Raw genomic sequence first — 15,113 nt, 5'->3', positions numbered from 1 at the left:
CCCTTCAGTTTCATGTTTCTTTCATGAGTATCATACCCATTCTGTACTGTGTTCCTGATGACATCCCATTATAAAGTTTAGGATTTGTCCCATACAGGCACTGTGTCAACAAGAGTATATGTCTGTTACCGATAACTTTACACAGAGCATATTTGTTTGTATTTTATTTTCTACTGCTGGAGACCCTCACTGGCATACAGCAGCTTGTTTTAAGGCTTGTTATTTTCAAAAACCATATTTAGTGCAGTACAGGGCAATTGCACACAATTTTATGTGTAAAATGATGTCTTTCACAGGCTGTAGAGGAGATTATGTATGTTTTCCTGCATGGATCAAAAAGTAATGCTTCTTTTTAATGCACATCTCCATTTGTCCCAAACACATGTGTCATGTTTAACTTTGTAGGACCATAAACTAATCTGTCTGGCTGTAAGGCATCTCCCAAGTCAGGGGTCTTTCCAGAGCTAGTGGAAGAATCCAACAGTTAGATGAATAAATGACATGGCTAAGGGTTTCAGAGAGATTTGAAGCCGTGCTTAGCCTATGTTAGCAAAGAATTTGAGGTTAGCTATTTCCCCAGGCAGAAGCATGAAAATATGAACTTAAAATGGGTTGGGTAGCTTCCTCCTGACCAGGATCCTGGGAAAAGAGTTACCTCTCTAGAGACCAAGAATGTCCAGAAAGTTCTCTGTGTTCTGTTCTGAATTTAATAGTCAGTGTTTTTCAGGCAGCAACTGTGAACTCCAGTAGGGCAGGGACTGTTTTCACTAGTTCACCACTTATGCCCAGGCCTAGTGCAGGCATTTTATTCATATTGATTGAACAATCACCCAATAGAAACAGAGGCTTGGCTTTTAATTTGGGGGGTGGTATAATTCCTTCAAGAGAGGTATTGATATCTACCTATTTACTGCTGTTTGGTATAAACCTTGGAAATATCTTTAAATTATGAGCTTATGGGCAAATTCTATGTCAATTCCAATTTAGATATTAAAAGCAGTTTGATATATAGTTTAAAAGCAAGGACTCTTAAATTTTAAACTCTGCCTGCATTTAAATTTAGCTCTGCCACTTCACTACTTATGTGAACTTGGGCTTGTTTTCCCTCTTCTTTATGTATTAACCTCCTCTTATTAGCCTGGGAAAATAACTGTACCTCCCTCATAGGGTTGCTGTTGTGAAGATTGAATAAGAAAATATGTAAATTTTTGGAGCAATGCATACTTGTCACATATCTGCTATTTCTCTTGACTATAGCTATTTAACAAGATTTATTTTGTATTTAATGTAATACTTAATATTATTTAATTTGCCTATAATATTCATCTGCCCCAAGTCAACTCAATACATATTCCTGTCCCTATGTGTACAAATGCTCATTCCCTCACACACCACCCTAACTCCATATTCTGTACCATTTAATGAATGTTGGGAAAGGAACTAAATAGTTGGGCCTTTAGGAGCCTACAAAGTGAGATGTTCATATATCATGCTTCTTTTAGTCTATAGTAGCATGATCAGAAAATATAACAGAATAATACTGCCAAATGGCTTCCAAATTCTGACACAGACCCTGGCTTGGACCAGTAGTTCTTACCCAGGCCTGTGAATCAGAATGGTCTGCAGGGATTTTTGAACACAGAGGTTCACATCTCTCATGAGGCTATTAACAGATCATCTAAGAGGTGGCTCACATGTATGTTTTATAAAATTCCACTAGTGATTGAAGACCATGAGAGAAAATAATGGCTTAGACTGCTGGGGCAATTCTGAATCTGCTTTATGCAGAAGATGCATATTCAATTAGTTTTATGAGCAGCTGGTGGGTCATCAGCTAGCATTACTTGCTTGGCTTTCCAAGTTTCTTTACCTGGAACATTCTTCCATCATAATCCTGGGGGATTTATAGTTTAGCAAGGAGAAGAATCATCTCAGATATACCTATTTTGTAATTAGATTTGTTCACTGTTAATTCAAGGAGTATAAAAACTGATTCAAGATGTATCACAATGTAAAATTTAAAATGTTATGTAATAGGAGTTAGTTCTCTGCAAATACAGGGAATCTTTTGAAGGTACTGGAAGATCGATTAGGATTTTGGCTGGTAAACTAGGCAAAAACTTACTTTAATTGTTAAAATATTCACTTGTCAGAGCACTGGTTTATTCAACACCATCCTTCCAGTGTGGATCTCACATATGAAACCTGTAAAGCTGCCTGCAGATCACTCTACTCTGGAGAGACTGGACTTACCTGCAGAACCAAGAGGGGTGGTACTGAGGCCCTGGACTCCTCCCTTCAGTGCCTTTCTGAGGAGAGAGCCTCACAAGTTCCACCCTCCCCACCCAACTCAAGGTCAGAGTTCCTGAGAGACCATCACTTGTTCCTCATAGCAAGTTACTTTTTTATTTTTATTTTTTGGTATAATGGTTTTTCATTAACTAAGGCAAACTAGGCTCAGCATTGCTTAGCTATTCTAAAGTATGATAGATATGTACTCCAGTATAGAGTTTTATACTCTCCCCATTTTGGAGTTGACTTCCAAATAAGTCATTTTAAGAAACAAACAAAACATTTTTAATCCTGAGAGGGTATACTCCTTTCTGAAGCATTATCCCACTACATTTGCAAAGAAGATTCAATGACCAAGGCATTGAGAAGGAAACAGAATTGCAAATATGAATTGCTCACCCTGAATAAACCATTTGTACCTTTTCCCATGTGGTGGCCATGCCATCCCATTCAATGCACCATATTCTCTTGTTAATTACTGATGCATTTTTAATGACTCATGTTCTGCAGAGAGCTTTTGGGTTTCTGTCCTCTATGCATTAGCACAAACATAATCATGTGAACGTTGCAGGGATCCCTCGGCTTTTCCTGATATTCATACCTTTCTTACCCATTGTTTGTGGTTTTCACCAGTGAGTAAGGTGATGCAAAGGTTGCTTATTATAAGATAGACAGTTGAATGCATTATTTTATTTTGGGTATGTGCACCCAACTAAGCAGGGCAAAAGTCCCCTCTCAATTAAACTTCCTTTTATTTCAATTTCTTCAAGATTACTAAATGCCAAGGAGGGGCTTGGCATTTAGTGAAGATGTTTCTAAGTCTTTTCAGAGACATTGCCAATGTTTGTCAAATTGTATTGCTGGTGGGAAGTTCTTTACAATACTGATCACACACATATTTATGTACAGAACACTATACAGGAGTCTAGTGGAAGTGGAGACTCTAAAGTAATTAACTACACTTGAAAATCAAACATTCATTTATTTACATAAAGGTTTGTATATTTTTGTAAGTTTTCTTGTCAAGCACTTGTAACTTCACCTATTGAGGTCTGGAGAACAGAGAGTGTCTGATTACATTAATTATGCAAAATGGACTCCTTTCTTCTTCTAGCAGGTAACTTAACAGGCCTCTAGAGGAGGGAAGTCTTGTTTTCTCTTTGTGAGGGGTCTAGGTCTTAAGTGGTCCTAACTGCTGATCTTTATTTAAAGGCCTCACAGATTGCATGAAAAGTCAAAGTGAGATCTGGGATATCTAGATAAAGCAAAACAAGAAACCCTACAAATCTCTTATTTGGACTTGATTATCTGAAAGTGTTTTTATAATATTTACTAAAATTAGTCAATATTTGCTTGAGCTGTACATGTAGACTTAGTCTATGTTGGTATAGAAGACTCCTTAAACACATTTTATTATGGAATCTCACTCAGCCTTCCTCCAACAATTTTTTAATCATTGTTTTTACATCCACCTAATAAAAGAATAGCTGAAGTCTTATAATATCCAATCCAATAAAGGTCTCAATTTCTATAAATGCTTCCTTTCAAAAAAGAGATACAAAATGAGAGAGTCATCAAACATAGGCAAAATTCCATGACACACTGTTGGCATATAGGGAGCTTTGGGGTATGGATTTTTCCTAAGTACTGCTATGTCCACAAGAGTTTAAGTTTTTTTGAGGCAAAGACTCTTTTAAACTCAATTTTGTATCTTCTACAGGCCAGCTCTGGGACTTGGCATGTGTATATATGCATGTCACCATTTATGTAAGTTGTTGTGAGTTGGTATTCTTAAAATGAAGAGATACGTATCAGAGTTAACGGAAATAATTTTGACACAGATTTTAAACCACCTGAGAATATTTTGCCTAATCTAAAAATGCCTTTTTTAATCTAAGAAGGCTTGCTCATTTCAACACACTTCTCCCAGGAAACAGACTCTTCCTCTGACAAGGTCACTGTTAGGGGAAATGCTCCACATTGCACTCAATCAGGAATAAAGTCTTTGCTCTCAAATGATTGAGGGAACTCTGGCATAACCCTGTGGATTCTAAGGTTATTTTATCCTGTGCTTTTATGCCCATCTACAGAGCTTCCTTTCTCATGCTTCACCCATGCTCAATCCTAAATCAAGAACAGCTACATAATCTGTGGGGCTCAGTACAAAATGAAAATGCAGGTCCCTGCTCTGGGCCTGAAAGTCAATCTCTCCTTTCCAAGTATGGCTGCCCTGATTCATGGTAGATGGGTGAAGCCAAAGGACTGCAACCTCTCTGCTGGGATTCACTGGACACCTGAATCAGGGGGGGACCTGAAGCCCCTTTTGAGTTGCACACTGAGTTGGATCCCTTCAAAGGGCAGAAAGAAGAAGGTAACTGCCATACTTAGGGTTCCAGGGGTCTTGGAGTGCCAGAGGCAGGAGCAGGTGGCCAAGAACTCACCCTGTCCAGAAGACATGAGGAAGGAGCAGCTGGGCCACTAGCTGTTCCAAGCCACAGATCCACCCACATGCTCTTGTTGTCCCATTAGACTTTACTCACAAAGCACACAAAAGTAAATTATTAAGAATTGCAAGATGGTGACCTCAGGTCCTAAACCTACTGGGCTGGGAGCTCTGTGTGCTTGTAGGTCATATGTATTCAGCTTCCATACAATTTTGGATAACTAATTTTTCATCTGGGGACCTCCTTATAAAGGGTCCTCGAATTTTTATATAGTTTTATTTTTTTTTGCCAGCGGAGAGAATGAATGTGGTCCCTCACTACCACAAATTATGCAGTCAAGTTTCCCACATTTGGGGAAATTGCCGAGGTCAGCATATCTGGAGTGTAATGGGTAAGCCTCGCCCTTGGAAAACCACATTTGTGATCATGGTATACCCCCCTACCAGGTATGTATGGGGTCTTCAAATTTTTAATAATTGCACCTAACTTTACAACTTCATTAAGAGAGTTATTTTTCCAAATCAGTGTAAATTTTAAAGAGTGTTTGTGTCTGCAAAGGAATTTAGACATGGCTTTTCCCCCAACAAGAAATTAAACTTATAAGTCATCAATGCATCCATATTACATCATTATTAATGACCACACAAATATACCATTTGGTGTAAAATTAAGATTAAATACTATTTTATTTTCTATTAATTTTCAGTTACCTATGCCAATGATGGAGAGATGAGGCATGAATTCCTCAAAAGAGAAAACATATAGAAGATGTCACATATCTTTTCTCAGTTGTAGACCTAGTTTCCTAACAGTGTTACACCCTCACTAACAAAACAAACAAAGATTTTCCCTCCTGACTGCTGGATCATCAACATACTTGACAAGGGGACATCATCTAGATTCTCCAAGGCAATGTAATTAACTGTTTTAAAGTTCTCCCCAGTTACCTACTTTTGGTAAAACATGCAAGAATTACTTAGAACTGACTTTAAATGTGCTTGAAAAAGTTCACATTGTTAAATAATCTCCTTTAAAATGTTGGTACTGGCTTAGTTGTGAAGTGTGTGTATGTGTGTGTGTGATGCATGTTTTGGGATGGGGAGATAAAGCTTAAGGGAAGAAAGGGAAAACAGTCAATTTTTTCTTAACACCCGTGTTGTTAGTACTATGGGCTTTAACTGGTAGAGTCAGAAGTCTCTGTATTTCTTTTTGCAATATCCAGTCCTCCATCATCTTCCAGCAATGTCTGGATTTGTTTTCTTATACCTGCAAGGCTCTCTTTGCAGACCTATAGGCCTAAAGGGCTGTCCCATTAAAAACCTTATCATGAATTCTTAAACTTTTTTCAGTTTATTGAGACTCTTAGCTAACAGCCCCACATGGAAAATCTGGCAACCCAAGTGTAAAAAACAGGGGATGAAATGGAGAGATATATGTCATAGTAACAAGAGCCCAAACACTGGGCTCAGATCAGTTCGATGAAAATCGCAGTGATGTATCATTCCCCTGCTCTCCCAGACCTAGCTGCTTTCCAGAGGTCTGAACTCTGCACAACCTTTCAGCAGCAAGGAGGCTGCCAATATGATATTCAGAATATGATTTAACCATGGACTACAATAGAAAAAAACATTATTTCAATTGGAAATGATGGCCTATGGCTATAGTCACTTCCGATAATACATGTGGTACAACATGTCAGAGACCCCCAATGCAGTAGCTACACTGTGACTGCAAAGAGCAGGTGATTAGATAACCACAGAACATTGACTTTCCCAGACTTTGAGAATTCATAGGTAGGGCAGTCAAATTAAAGAAATAATAAGTAAGTAATAATCGTGTGACTAGAAATATCTCAACATTTAATTTTGCCTAGGAAAAACATCATTAAAAATTGCCATACACTCACATTATCATACAATAAAAACATTTTAATGCCCTTCCCTCTCCCGAAAGGATGTGTTCTCCATTTACAGGACAATCCTTTAAACTGAAGAAATTTAGCCTGATAAAAAACTCACTGCATTGGACATTTTTCCCCTTTGACCAGTGTCTTTTATTATGGCAGGACACTGATCCATCACAGAGCATTTGGAAGCTTCTGTGGACATGGTAGGATCAGAGGAATCAGCATGCCCTCTCCCTCTACTCCTGCAGGCACAGGCGGTGTCTGACCAAATACTTTTAAAGTGTTTCTTCTTTTGAATAAACAATTTCTCTTTTCCCTCAATTCCCTTTTTAGATACATTGCATAATTTTCTTTATACATATAAAGTTTTGTGTGTCGGGTAGTGCATTGATTATTTTATATATATCATTTTATCAACTCTTACAATAACCTTATAAGGAGTTTATAATTATTGTGTTCGTTTATACAGGAAACTAAGCTTTATAGAGGTTAACTCATTTTTCTTTTACATAAGAAGGAAGTGACAGAAGCAATTATATCCTGAGCAATTTGATTAATGGAAGGCCACATCTTTTTCACCTAGACTATGTACTGCTCAAATATTTCTTAATAGCTACCATTTAGTGAAACTTACTATGGGCCAGATACTTTGCTCAGTATTTTATATATGTTTTCTCATTTAATCTCCACAGAAGTCCTGCTGTTGTCAGGATTATCATTCCCACTTTACAGACATGGAAATTAAGGTTTAGATAAGTTAAACAACTCATGTATGATCACATAGTGAGTGATAGCATCAGAATTTGAAACCAGTTTTATTAGACTCCAAGGCTACACTGCACTATGCATCATATACAATGTTTCAGGGAGACAGAACACAATAAACATCCAATGCCATGATAGAAATTGTGTTTTTCAGATATTTTCCTAGTGGAGCCTGACTCCAGAGACCTTTAGGTCCAGGTCTGGGAAAGTGGGTGATGGAGGAAGTAAATGGCATACACAATGGCTGTATTCTTAGTTTAGGGTCTCCTTATTCAAGGCATCATCTCTCGACCAGCAACATCAGCACCACCTGGTACCTTGTAAGAAAAGTGGGCCTGCTGGTCCCAGTCCACCCAGGTCACAGGCCCACTGATTCTGTATCTGCATTGAAATAAAATCCCCTGGTGGTGCTTGCAGTTTATAACTCCTTTCTCTCCTTCCCTCCCTCCCTTATTCCTTTCCTTCCTCCATCCCTCTCTCCTGTCCTCCACCCTGTCTTGTTTCTCCTCTCCCTCCTTCCTTCTTTACTTCCTTCCTTTAATTGAGCAACATTTAGGTATAAATTTACCTAAAATACCTAACTTTTATCCTATCTCACAAATGTTGGAGTGAGCATATGTGAGAATATATAAAAAGCAACTGTTCATAAGGAATACTCTCAATAACCCTTGACCACCCTCATCCTGTGCACCTCGTGGGAGGACTCCCAGTAAAGAAGTTCACAGCAGGAATAATTGATCTTAAAGGAAAGTAGTGCATATTTATCCTTAAAATACAACAAAACTGAAGCCAAATGTAACCCAATATCCTTGCTCTGTGATTTATGGCACTTTTTTATGACATTTTCTTCTTCCGTATCTATATCTTTGCTATTCTATGTGTGAGGGCCCATAAAATGAGTCTGGTCTATCCATTTCAGTCATTTGCTCTCAGAACACCACATTTTGCAAAAGTAGCCAGAGAGCCACTTTAAAAACGTGGAATAAAATGTTTAAATCTCTTAAAGCTGAAATAAAAATGCATTTCTACACTGATACTCCAAAAGCGTAGCATTTGTAGTTATTCTTGTGTGCAGCTTAAGATTGGTGAAAGTGGGGTTATTTCAAGCCCAGCAAAGGGCAGGAGGAATAACCTCCAGAAAAATTATATTGCATGAAATTGTAGCATGACACATAGTTAGCAACCCCTAAGGTAATGGAGCTTCTATGACAACATGACAACACAAAATTGTGCAGGAAGAGAAGGATGTCACATGACTCACTATGAACAAACTGTGGAGTGCTACAAAGTCTTCCTCAAAAGCAGAGTAACAAAACATTGCATCTGTAATAAGATTAAATAGATCTAGAATATAAAAACTAAAATTAATGGCCAATCAATAGATTGCTGGTTAGATTTTTCTCCCCCTCTGAAAGTTGGTTATAAAAAACCAAACAGCCAAACAACTAGTCTAATTCATGTGTCTCTGACCATTTGGCTCTCACTTATGCTATTTATTTCCTGGCATTATTGTAATTCAAAAAGTATGTATTAGTCAAGTTGCTATTAACTTGAGTGCATTCACAGAGTGTTATATCACTAACAGATTTAGGTCAGATTCTTTTATCCTTTTAGCAAATCATTATTTTGTTGTCCTCTTGTTCTTAAGATTTTGGTCCACTTAAAGACAAATAGAACAAAGCTTCACAGAACTTGTTTAGAATATTTTTTATCATCATTTTAACTCTACTACATGACAGCTTCAAATGTGTAACAATTTCTCTTTGTAGCTCAGAATACATTAGTACTTACTGGCCTTTATATAGCTATAAAATTTGGCACAAAGAATAGAAATAGAATAAACTGGAAATTTTACATACAACCTCTAAAATATCCTCAAAATTTGGATACTCTTTGGAAGTGAGGGCAATTTTATGATTAAATATTTTAATAATTATCAGTTTGATTCCCAGTCAAGGCACATGCCTGAGTTGCAAGCCATATCCCCAGTAGGGGGTGTGGGAGAGACAACCACACATTGATGTTTTTCTCTGTCCCTTTCTCCCTCCTTTCTTTTCTCTCTAAAAATAAAGAAAATCTTAAAAAAATTCTTTAAAAAATAATGAATAGTTTAATAATTCTTTTTTGTTGTTGTTGCTCAATGAACTCTGAACTTTTTATTGGCTTCCTGCCCCACCAAAGGATGCCCCACTTCTGCTGCCTTTAACATCTCAAAACTTTGGTGTTGTTGACCTCAGACACCACTTTGCTGTCCACGATCCTGTGGGTAGTGGTCTTTTGAATGGTTTGTAAGGAGTGGCTGTTGTCCAGGGTGTCAACAAGATTGAAGTCCTCCCATTCTTCCAGTAGGCAGCGGTAGGTAGCAATCTCAGTCTCCAGCTTGACCTTGATGTTCAATTCAGCAGGGCCTCATACTCCTGGGCTGGGGTATTTTAATAATTCTTGTTTAGAAGAAAGGTGAAGCAAAGCTAAAGCTGTGAACGAATGTTGAAAGAACATTTTTGTGAAAGAATGGTATTCAGGCACATTAGCCAGGATGAGTGACTATTTGGTCATTTTGTGGTTTGGATAATGTTCCTGGTATTTTTGTCTTCAGACATAGTGATGGATAGTGACTTTGTTTTTTCTCAATCCATCATGGTCAGAGTGGCCTTGTTTGATATTAGTGTTCTATGAAATTGTTTGAGGGCACTTACAAGGCCTAACTGTAAGTGCCAGGCCAGCTCCTAGACATCAGGGCTGCTTTTCTCTTTCTCAGTTAACAAGTACAAGTTTTGGCTTGAGGGATATCACCCCAAACCAGGAGGAAGATGTGGAAGATGCTATCTAAGCTAATTACCATATAAATTCCTTGGTAAAGTGGAAGCATTTGATAATGAAGAGCTAGCTTCTCCTAGATGTGTTTGCTAAAAGCAGGATAGCTGATAAGTTTCTGGTGGGCTTGCCTGACAGTTGTATTTCTTAGGAGGTTTGGAAGCAGAGAGTGGTATTCTTAGTCTAGACCTAATTGTGATCGATAGGGCTACACCAAAGTAATAGAATCCATGGGATAATGTGACCATATATTTATAGAAGTTTTATTTATCAAGAAAAGGAATGTGGGACAGAGTGAGGTATGTCTAGAAGATCAGAGTCCTAAAAATTCAGAAAAAATTATCCACATGAGCCCATAACTAGAACTCATAAAAAGAAGGAAACACAAGTCTTTAAAAAATAATATTCCCCACAATATAGTGTGGATTCACAATGATTTGAATTTTCATCTTTACATCACACATGCTATGTGTGTGACTCTGATCTTAAGTTTCCTTAACTATAAAATGGAGGTAGAAATTACTGAGTGGAAAGAGCCCATCATTGTGCCTGGCACATAGTAAATATTCGACAATGATGGCTGTATTATCAATTCTTATTGGAATATTGTCACAGGTGACATTGACCTGATTATCCAATCACAAAGGATGTAGATAAACTGTTGGGAACCGCCCTGCCTGGTATCAGAAGCTGTAACCCCCACCAAGGCTAAGGCTGAGGGAATGACCTTGGAACCTAAGCCAGCAAGAAGACAAAAGCTTATCTCCCTGGCAGGAGCTCGGCTTCTGCTCCTTTTATTTCACCATGCCTGGCCCCCAATGCTTGGTTGGTTAGCCAATGACGGGTAAGGTTCTCCAAGGGGGGAATGATCTAAGACAGGCATGATCACGTGGGAGGTCCCTAAGGAAGGACTTTGGGGGCTACAGCAAAAGGGGGTGATGGACCCTCACCCCTTGGCTTTGACATAGCCTGAGTCCTCATTGTCTGGGAGAAAATCTCCTAATCTCTTGGCTGCCTTACTTCTCTTGCTCCACCTAAGCCTGAAACAATGACAGGGTGGTGCCGCCCTGTGCTGGAAAGGGCGGGTTCCCTGGGTGATCAGGCCTAAGAAAGAATATGTAAAATCCTGTGAAACCTGCTTTGTTTAGAATGCTCTCAGTTGAATGAGAAGGGTCCAGGAAAGAAGTAAGTTTGTTCCTTAAAGTTTTACAGCTCTTTGACCCTGACTCAAAATAGGCCCTCAGACTTCCTTGTTATCTATTGTTTGATCCTTACTTCCTAAAAATGAGTAATGGGCTTTACCTGAATTCTTATGCAAATGAAACCAATAAAAAGCCTCTCCAGTGGGGGAATGGGGCGCTCCCCACTATAGAGAGTGGCCATTCTGTTCCTACTTCCCCACAGGACCTGGTTGTCTTTGTGTATGTTTTTCTCATGTGTTGGTGAGCCATCTGCAGCATTCCATGGTCACTGCTGGTTGGTGATCGTGTCAATAAAGAAGGAAAGAGGAAGGCCTGTGGCCACAGAAGATATCCTTTAGTAAGAGGACACTTGAGAGGAGCCCATAAAATTATATACAGCTGATATCCAAGAATGAATTCAATCACAGGGGAAAATGCAGTAATACTGAGAAACGATGATTACTTCTAGCTACATCTAAAAACTCTTCTGAGTCCCTGTCCAGTATTTCTAAACAGCACATCTCCCACAGGTACAAAACAAAACAAAACCAAACAAAACCAAACAGCTCCACTTCCTCCTAACTGTACAGTTTCCATTCATGTTCATCATTATAATCACACATGCTCAAAAAACAAATATCCAAATTACTTTTGCCTGGTCTTTCTGCCTCACCTACAGGCAACTACCAAATCCCAAGTCCTGCACTCCAGTACTGTTGACAACTATCTCCTCCTCTGCTTCAGCTGCCCTCATTGTCACTTACCTAGATCATAAGCATAGTCACTGTGCATCTGGTCTACTCTTCTCGTTCTCATCCTACACATTGATGGCAACAAGACCTGTAAATACTGCCACTGAGTGAAATCCAATAGATGTCCCTACTGTGGTCCTTACCTCTCAGATGGAAAGCTGGTTCTAGAAATGGGGGTGTAAGGGTTTGAGGTGGAGTGGGTTGTCAAGGAGACACTTCTATCAGGAGGCCTGGCAGCAGGCCAGGCCAGCACCAAGTGAGAGTGACAAGAGCATGATAGCCTTCCAGTGAGGGGCACAGGCTCTGAAGTCGGAGTGCCTGTTTCTACCACTTACCAGACATGGGACCTCAAGCAAGTGCCTTAATCTTTCTGGACTAAGTTTCATCATATGTCAATTGAAATAAAAATGGTACCTCCATCATAAAGTGAGGGTAAGTACAACAATCCGCACAAAAACAGTGCATTATCACAGTTTCTGACACATAATAAACACTCAATACATGTGAGTTTTGTCATCATTATCATTCTTTTTGGAGAGAGACCCAGCCCCACCCTTGGGGTCTAAATTGCTAGGCATATAACCATATGTTGCTCAGTGGGACTCCGCTACACAAATCAGGCAGCACTCCAGTCAGTAGGCCTGGGAAATGTAGTCACAGCTGTTTGATCTGACAAGATTCTAAGCATTAGTCTCAAATATCATCAATGCCTCAAGGGCAGAGTACAGCCTACAAGTGTGTCAGGAGAGGGACACAGATAGGATGGAGCAGAACTTGACAGCAACCTCTCCTAGTGGTTTGCAAAGACTGTGGTAGGGGGATGACAGGTACAGCTCAGGGATCAGATACAAGAGAGACAGAGCTGAGGACAGAAGTGCATACCATCATGTGTGAGCTGCAAGTGGAAAAGAGTGAAAGCAATTATACTTCAGAAAAGATGGTATCATTGTCAGGACAATGTCTGGCAGTGATGGCTTTGGCCAAAATGACTCACTTGGTGCCTATGAATCTACATGTGGCTGATGTCGTATCTGAATGTGTGTCCAAAAAAAGAATTAGGCTCCTAAGTGGATCATAAACACAGATGTATATATAAGAGGAATTTAGAAATAAGGGTGAGGTAGACAACAGCTATAGAGGAGGTGGTGACAGTTCTCATGGGTAAGCAACAAATGATTGTTCAGAGCCCAGACTAGGTTCTGTTTGTAATTTCTATTTTATTATTTTTTTTTGTTTTTGTGGTAAGAACACTTAACATCAGATATACCCTCAAAAAATTTTGTACAACTCAATACAGTATTGTTAAGTATAGGCACAATGTTGTACCTGCAGAACTTCTTGATCTTAATTGATATAAACTTAATGTTTATAAGTAAAATATCATACCCAGTGAACAGCAACTCTTCCCCCTAATTCTTGACAACCACTATGTTACTCTCTTGGCATAATCATTTGTCATAATGTCCTTGAGATTCATCCATTTCCCATTTGGCATGCTTTTCTTCATTTTTGAGGCTCAATAAGCAGTCCATTCTATGCATATAACACATTTTCCTTTTTTAATTTTATTTTATTTTAATTGTTGTTCAAGTACAGTTTTCTGTCTTTTACCCCCATCCCAGCCCACCCTCCCATCCCTCCCCACCTCCCTCCCATTTCCACCCACCCCTAGTTTTTGTCCATGTGTCTTTTATACTTATTCGTGCAAACTCTTGCACTTTTCTCCTGAAATTCCATCCCCTGTCCCCTTTGGTCACTGTCAGCCTATTATCCATTTCAGTGTCTTTGGTTATGTTTTGCTTCTTTGTTGTTTTGTTGTTTAGGATCCTGTTAAAGGTGAGATCATATGGTATTTCTCTTTCACCACCAGGCTTATTTCACTTAACATAATGCTCTCCAGTTTCATCCATGCTGTCACAAAGGGTAGGAGCCCCTTTTTTCTTTCTGCTGCATAGAATTCCATTGTGTAAATATACCATAGTTTTTTGATCCATTCATCTACTGATGGGCACCTAGGTTGCTTCCAGCACTTGACTATTATAGATTGTGCTGCTATGAGCATTGGGGTGCATAGGTTGTTTGGATTTGGTATTTCAGGGTTCTTAGGATATAATCCCAGCAGTGGAATTGCTGGATTCAAAGGCAACTCCATTTTTAGTTTTCTAAGAAAATTCTGAAATATTTTCCATAGTGATTGTACCACTCTGCAATTCCACCAACAGTGCACTAGGATTCCCTTTTCTCCACAATCTCTCCAACACTTGTTGTTTGTTGCTTTGTTTATGATGGTCATTCTGACTGCTGTGAAGTGGTATCTCATTGTGGTTTTAATTTGCATCTCTCTGATATCTAGCAATACTGAACATCTTTTCATGTGTCTGTGGATCCTCTGTATGTGCTCTTTGGAGAAGTGTCTGTTCATGTCCTTTGCCCATTTATTAATAGGGTTGCTTGTCTTCTTAGAGTGGAGTTGTGTGAGTTCTTTATATATTTTGGAGATTAAACCCTTGTCTGAGGTATCATTGGCAAATATGTTTTCCCATATGGTTGGTTCTCTTTTTATTTTAATACTGTTTTCTTTAGTTGTGCAGAAGCTTTTTATTTTGATGAGATCCCATTTGTTTATGCTTCCTTTTATGTCCCTTGCTCTCGGGGACATATCAATAAAAATGTTGCTGCATGTAATATCTGAGATTTTCCTGCCTATGTTCTCCCCTAGGACTTTAATGGCGTCACAGTTTATATTTAAATCTTTCATCCACCTTGAATTTATTTTTGTGTATGGTGTAAATTGGTGCTCGAGTTTCATTATTTTGCATGTAGTGGTCCAGCTCTCCCAACACCATTTGTTGAAGAGACTGTTTTTACTCCATTTTATGTTGCTGCCCCCTTTGTCAAATATTAATTGACCATAGAGACTTGTGTTTATTTCTGGGCTCTCTGTTCTGTTCCATTGGTC

General features: G+C 38.9%; 1 protein-coding gene and 1 non-coding gene across 2 annotated transcripts in view; both read right to left on the bottom strand.

Annotated features, from left to right (window-relative positions):
- Window positions 1–15,113, bottom strand: part of LOC118496948 (POU domain, class 6, transcription factor 2-like) — a 286,671-nt gene that overhangs the window by 151,406 nt on the left and 120,152 nt on the right. The gene's annotated exons all lie outside the window — the stretch shown is intronic.
- LOC114508283 lies at window positions 5,030–5,190 on the bottom strand. The gene has a single exon (XR_003685526.1). It is a non-coding gene; the product is annotated as a U1 spliceosomal RNA (small nuclear RNA).

The sequence above is a fragment of the Phyllostomus discolor genome, chromosome 10 (genome assembly GCF_004126475.2).
Source record: "Phyllostomus discolor isolate MPI-MPIP mPhyDis1 chromosome 10, mPhyDis1.pri.v3, whole genome shotgun sequence".
NCBI classification, from domain to species: Eukaryota; Metazoa; Chordata; class Mammalia; order Chiroptera; family Phyllostomidae; genus Phyllostomus; species Phyllostomus discolor.
This window is presented reverse-complemented; position numbering and strand designations above follow the sequence as displayed.